A 7,800-nucleotide genomic window follows, 5' to 3' on the forward strand; every position below is an offset into this window, starting at 1 on the left:
CTCTACATATCCTGAGAGGACCTTCAACTGGGATGTCTTCATATTGAGCCTATTTGATACCTGCTGGAGGTTGCTGCTGGTCATGGACTTGCTAGTACATCTGTTGTTCCTCAATTTCTCTGTACCTTTATTGCACCCCCAATTACTCTTGATGTGGCTAGATCCATTGGCCATGCTTCTAATTAGTGGTATAGATAAGAAACAGAACAGATGGCCAATATTGTGGACAGTCAGCATTTGCATTACTCATAAATAACAGTTTATCATACATTTCCATATAGTGGGACACAGAAGACTGACAGGGTGGACAATGGACTGCCTCTACAAGTACCTTTGACATAGAGACGTTTTTCCAATGAATGCACCACAGACCACATCATGCAAATACAATAAGAAATTGTAAGTGCTGTTTGATTACAGATACCTTGCTCTCTGACCCCACATTCAAGACTGACAGCATTGAATATAAGAACATGTTGCAGAATATTAACATTTCAAGGCGAGAGGAAATTGGTAATATGGCTTGGAGCCAAGATAGATCCTGGATTGTCATTGTACTTTGTGGCCCCAAGTGCATCTTTAATCTGGGCGAGTATGAGATGATGCATCATGGGAGGTCAAATGCAAGATGAAAGTATACAGAAAATGGCAAGACTCTTAGGAGCATTGATGTACACAGGATCATTGAGTGTAAGTCCATAGTTTCCTGAAAGTGGCAAGACAAGTGAATAAGATGGTACAGAGAGCATACAGCATGCTTCCCTTCATTGGTTGGGGTATTGAATATAAAAGGGGACAAGTCAAATTGTAGCTGTTTAAAACTTTAGTTAGCCACATTAAGAGTAATGTGTGCAGTCTGGTCACCACAGTATAGAAAGGATGTGAATGCTTTGTAGAAGGTGCAAAAGAGGTTGACCAGTGTGTTGACTGGAGTTTATTAGCTGTAAGGAGCGGTTGAACAAATTTGAAATGTTTTTGCTAGAGCATCAAAGGCTGTGGGGCAACCTGATAGAAGTCTTTACAATTATGAGAGGAATGGATAGTCATGTGGAATTGTCAATGTCTGGAGGACATAGGCCTAAATTGAAAGGGCCAATGTTAAAGAAGTGAGGATAGGAATGGGGGGGGGATAACTAAAGAACAGCTATGAGAAACAAACCATGATAGGACAGAATGAGAAGATGATAGAAGGGAGATAGAAAGGTGAAGGAGCAAGATTAGTATAGCTATTTTCCTGGATCTTAAGTTTCTATTATTGCATAACCCCTGAAAAGGTTATTACTAATTGATTGACATAATAATATCCACTGTGATCATATCATGCAGATTAGTGGGGAGAGTAACCAAGAATATAGGAGGAATCAGACCTAAGGCCAAATCTTCCTAACAGTCATAGATCATACAGCACAGAAACAGACCCTTCGGTCCAACTCCTCCATGCCGACCAGACATCCCAATCTGACCTGGTCCCATTTGCCAGCGTTTAGCCCATATCCCTTCCTATTCTATACCCATCCAGATTCTATAAAATTGTTTACCTTATCTTTCTAACATAATTGCTGAGATGGAAAAAACTAAATCTTGTTTACTATTGAAGACTCTTCAAGCTAGGTCCCAACCAAGCACAGGAGAGCATCCCAGACTTTTCAGCTGAGTGGTTAAGGCAAGGCTACTGCCTCCACAAAACATTTTGGCCATTAACTCTGTTCCACTCTCTACCAGACCTGCAATAATTTTCCCATATTTTCTGGTTTTATTTCTGCAATGTTTTGATTTTGTTTTATTACTTCAAAAGTGGAACCTAGACAATTACATTCCTTAAATACTTTGCTTCCTTGATAAATTAATAATACTGTTCTTTAAAATGATCAGAACTCCTTTGTTTGTGGCTGTTGACTCAATCTTCAACTATGTGCTATTTCCCAACAAGGTTATATCATAGCCCTTGGTACAGTACAACTTGATTTAAAAATAAACCCTTGTCTTACTTCTTTCTCTGTAAGAGTACAACTTTCACTTCCAGATTAATATTTTGTATCTTCTCAAAAATCACTAATTTTGTAGCTTCATTAAACCTTATGATTCCATGTGATCAGACTGTTTAATCAAGAAGCAGATTTTTATTCATTGATGACTTCAATTTAGAATTCAGTGGGGACTTCAGTGCAGGGATTTAATTCCATTTCCTTTTCCATTATTCAGAATAAAATGCATGTGTAATCATGTTGAAAGCTCAAATCCATCTTTATTTTTTTTAAAAAAGCTGTACTTGTAATAAAATTGCCATTGTTTGACATAAAATTAACTGCAGGCATTTTCTCATTTTTAAATGTTATATTTCCAATATTTACATACCTATGCTGGAGAAAATGTAAATAAAACCCTTTCTTTTCATGTTGACTATCCAAATTGATTAGAATTTAAATGTCCCAAGAGAGATTTTGTTTTGTTTGTTCTAGTGATGTTGGCAGTGTTGGTAGAGATACCTTGAGTTGCCCTGAAACTTATGATGAGACTTCTCCCTGAACCACTGAAGTTTTAATATTGATGGTGTCTAACTATCATAGTAACTAGGGAGCACCAGGTTACTGGCTGAATGGAGGACTGGTGATATATATGACTTAAAAATAAAAACTCTCATTTCTATAGCACCTTTCATGGAACCAGCTGTCCCAAAGCACTTGCAACCAATAAAATACTTTCGAAGTGTAGTTATTGTTTTAATTGATAAAATCATCATCAATTAAGCACACACAAACTTCCACAAACAGCAATGCAATAATGACTTGGATTAGTTGAGGGATAAATAATATTCAAGAGACAGAAGAAAAAATCTTCTTCAGAATAGGAATTTGGAATCTGATGTCCACTTGAGAGAGCAGATAGAGTCTTTATTCTGAATTATGAAACCTATAGCAATCCGTTACGATGATGTGCTGGAGTCTCAGCCTAGATGTTTGTGTTCAGGTCGTGCAGTGGAATTTGTAACTCATTGGAATTTGCTGCCTTGTAACTCAGGGTTGACAGTGCAACCTAAAAAGACACAACTGACACAGGCGAGCTTAGAGGTTTGAATTGAATTAGCTTTACTGTCATATGTACTTAAATGAGTACAGTGAAAAATTTACAAGTCACCACTTATGGCACCGTTTTGGGTACAAAGGTACTTAGGTACAGGTTCTTGGGTACGAATGTTTTGGAAAAATATTCGAAAAATAAGGAAATAAAAAGTCCAGAATTACCGACGTTCAAAAAAGTAAAATCACAGCAATAAATTAGAAAAATAAAGAATTGAGAAGTTTGAATTAACTGTCTTTCCATGATAATAGAAAAAGAAAGAAAATGAAAAAGAAGAGAATTTAAGACAACATCCACTTATTCCATTTAACGACCCTGGGCTCAAATTACATGAACCCCACAACACCCCCACTCCCCCTGCCCCTCCATCATTAGAAACCCAGGCCAGACCAACCACGATGCCAAAGAAAACATCTCAAGGTGTCACAGACTGACTAATGCCACAACAAGGAGATCCAGACCGATGCCAATGAAATCAGCCGCACCATTGGAATCCTAGTAATGGTATACACCTGATTTTGGTGGTGAAAGTTATAAGGAGAAGGTGCTGTCATGGTGACCTTGATGAGTTTCAGTCATACATTGTGCATTCTGCAGCTACTCACTGAACTCTTGGTACATGTTTCAGCAAGCTATAAAAGGACTTGCTTTTAGCTGACTTAACAGAAATTATTATGAGTTGCAGATTATTCATGAGATATTTATGCATTTTATTATTACTTTGACTACTTCTGCAGTACATACAAAGACTGAATATTAAGTTAAGGGTACCAGCCTAGTACTGAAACCAAGGACATATTAAATATTCTCTGAGCCATCACTACTGGTTTCACAAAGATATGGTTAGGTAGGGAGTATTACAGGAAACTATTGCTGAATAATACAATACATAACATAAAATATTAAAAGATTATTAGAAATTAAAATTATAATCACATAAAAAAGACTGTTTAGATGACACCCCCTTCTCAGGTTATATTAAGAAGCTTTTCAAATTATGTGTTGTTACTACAGTAATCGCAGTCATGCATCTGAAATGAAAGTTAGAATTCATTACATTCATTAGTATAATCGTGTCATGCAACTGAAATTCTTGCTGACTTGAAAATTCTCCTTTAATCTCATTTTGAGAGCTGTTTGATCAGACATCTTTCATTGATTTCCTAAATGAGCAAACACCCAAACTTACTCTTGGGATATGGGATTTGTTGGCATTTATTGCCCAGCACTCGATTCCACAGAACAGATGTTTCTTCAACTTTTTAAACCACTGCATACAGGTGACCTATAATCAATTGAGTAATTTTCACAATAGAGTAATGTGATAGCTCCAATAAAGTGGTTCCAATAGTCAGGAAACCATCTCTCTCAAGTTAACTACCTTTTTTTGTGAAGTCTGATAGAACAACTGATTTTGTGAAATAAAGAGGGGCCTAAAAGTCAATAAAATTATAGAGCAGATAAATTTGCAAACAAAATAAAAGCCAAAATAACTGCAGATGCTGTGAATCAGAAACAAAAACAGAAGTTGTTGGAAAAGCTCAGCAGGTCTGGCAGCATCTGTGCAGAGAAGTCAAAGTTAATGTTTCAAGTCTGGTGACCCTACCTCAGAACTGATGGTAGCTATGAAAATACTGGTATATATGCAGAAGATAGGGTGGGTGAGGGGGGAAAGGAGTAAACAATAGGTAGGGATAAAGCCCAAAGAGAGGGAAGAACTGTTGGAAAGAACTGGTTGAAAAGGTGAACATCCATTAATGGAGACCTTTAGTGGCTAACAATAGGTAGTATGTAATGGCAGACTATGTGATAACAAGGGCTGGTGTATTGGGTTGTGGACTAGGAGATGGGGGAGTTCAGCCCCTTAAAGTTATTGAATTCAATACTGAGTCTGGAGGGCTGAAGGGTCCCGAAGCAGAAAATGAGGTGTTGTTCTTCCAGCTTGCTCTCAGCTTCGCTAGACCACTGCAGCAAGCGTGAGGCAGATATATTGGCCAGAGAACAGGGTGGGGTGTTAAATTGGCAAGCAACTGGAAGCTCAGGTCTTTTTTCAGGCAGAATGTAGAAATTCTGTGAAGCGGTCACCCAGCCTACACTTCATTTCCCCAATATAGAGGAGACCACATTGTGAGCAGCAAACATAATAGAGTAGATTATGTGAAGTGCAGGTAAAGTGCTGCTTCACCTGGAAGGTATGATTGGGCCCTTGGATACCGAGGAGGGAGGAGGTAAATGGGCAGGGATTACACCATCAGCAATTACAAGGAAAGGCGCTTGGGGCTGTTGAGTGTGATGCGAATCAAGGAAAAGGGAACCAGGGTGTCCAGAGGAAACAGTCCCTGCAGAATTGTGTTGACAAATTTGTAACAGAAGGGACTTCAGCATTCTTCTCTCTGTTGTACTGTTGATTGAATTACTATTGTTTAATTATGATATTCCTAAGGTTAGATTTATTCAGCAATGTTCTTGAGGAAGTTATTCAATTAAAGTGTACAAAACCTATTAAGATAAATATATATTCACCAAAGTAATGTCTAAATGATTGTTTTTCATGTGAGATAATATGATTTCTCTGCTGAGCAAACCCCATGAGCTATATAATAAACTTGTCCTGTAAGACCCTGAGGTAGATTAGTTTATGATGCATTGGACATTTAATATAACTGAAAATAAAACATTTTTAATCAAAGAACAACATTTTTTCTTCCATACTCAAAATGGCATACATGCATTTCCATTTGAAGGTGTACAGATCAAAGTGAGTAGTAAACATTCCAAACAAGAAAAATATTTATGACTGTAGTGATTATAACAAGGTCAGCCAGATGAACCTCATAGAATATGAGTTCCCTGATTGGGGCTGTTAATCTGATCCAATCAGGTAGCTCTGAAGTTTGAGATATCCTATTCACTCTGAGAGCTGCCTCGAAGGAAGCCAGACCAGCCCAAGCATTGTGCACGTGTAAATAAAGGGTGACCTGGAGATGAGACATTGGCGTCTGTAGAGTTATTTCAATGACCTTCACCAATTCTAAACAAGATCTCTTCAAGACATGACTTAGCATTAGACATGAATCTGGAGACACAGTGTTGCTCAATAGACCTTTACAAACAGCATAAGAAAATAATATTTCCAATAAAGTATTTTATCCATAATGTTTCATGTAAACATTTTCTTTAGAAAAGCATGAAGAGGATTGCCCACTCTGTAAGTATTTTTTTACTGGAGGTTGTGGCAAGATGTGTTCAGCCTATAGACCTCCTGTCAGTGTTTGTGCAAAAGTATGATGACTGATTAATCTCGCTTTTCATTGATTGACCTTTGACAAGTCAACTGTTAACTTCTGAATGGAGAATTTGTACTGAAACATTACAGGTGGGCACAAACACGGTGCAGTAAGTTATACATTAACCCCGGTCTGCTTACTGATTTACACTGCTTGTAACAAACTGTGATCATTGTCTGCAAAGCTCACTTGGATACTATGTTCTCAACAAATATCTGATCTTTCTAAAGATACTCTTATGGTTTAGATCAAGTTTAGTCCTAAGTATAGCAAGAAACAAACTGTTGCAGCTGATGGGAATTTGAAGAAATGTACAGGCCAAGCAGCATTCGTAAGGTGGAACTAAATTTAAAATTTCAGCTGCAATGATTATTTTCCAAATGTTGATTAGTCTCTTAAGTATCAAAAATAGTGAGCAGAAAATCCATACTCAGTAGGAGCTAAAGCAAGGTTTTAAACTTATTGCGTGTGCAAGAGAAAACAGCCATGTGAGGCTGCATGATTAGTTTTCTAAGAAAGTCAATAGTGCTGAGGAAAACCAGATTCAGATTCAACCTAGTGTGCAAGCTGCTGCCATAAAGATAACATTTCAGCTAAAACTTTCCTCCCATTTCCCCCACTCTCATCCATTGATAGCTGTCTTCCAGTTACTTCTTGATGAAAAAGACCCCCTCCTTGACCAGAATGTGTCCTCTTCTGGGATGTCACACTTACTCCTCCCATCTTCATCATTCCCTTCTACCACTCAATAGAGTAATAAACCTATTATTTTTTGGGCCTCCCCATTTAGGTGCGGTGATCAATTCTTACACGCTCATATTTCTCAATCCTGTTTTCATATCAATTGTTTGAGTTTGGCTTAAACAAGCTCATCTCATAGTTTAGCGATGACACAAAAAAAAGTACTGGGCTAACATTGGGGAGAACAGTTTAAGGATTTCAGAAATACAGGCAGGTTAATGGAATGGACCAATTGTACTGCACGCACAGACTATGCTGTGACTAAATGGGTCATATACGCTGTGGAAAACAAATAGAAAGTGAGATACACACTGATGGCAGTGATGAACAGCACAACTTAAAGTTCAAATTCGGAAATGCCTGACAATGTGAATACAGACACATGAAGCCATAAACCCCCAACATTTTAGATTTAATACAGGAGGATATGATACAGCAAAGGTGTGAGAAGAAATTTACATGTAATATTGGTTAGATTACATTTAGAATATTGTGTATAGATTTGAATACCTATTGTAAATAGCCAGTGAAAGCGTAAAGCCTGGATCTATTGAAATGTTATCTAGAAATAAGAACTATACTTATTGCATTTGAGAATATTATCAACATTGCACTATTGTGAGGAATTAGTGGAACTATAAACAATGAAGACAGAAGTGAGGAAAATGTCTGTATGTGGAGGATTGTTGGAGCC

This window comes from Chiloscyllium plagiosum, unplaced genomic scaffold, assembly GCF_037043375.1.
Source record: "Chiloscyllium plagiosum isolate Xiang-an unplaced genomic scaffold, Cpla_swu_hap1 HiC_scaffold_12, whole genome shotgun sequence".
NCBI classification, from domain to species: Eukaryota; Metazoa; Chordata; class Chondrichthyes; order Orectolobiformes; family Hemiscylliidae; genus Chiloscyllium; species Chiloscyllium plagiosum.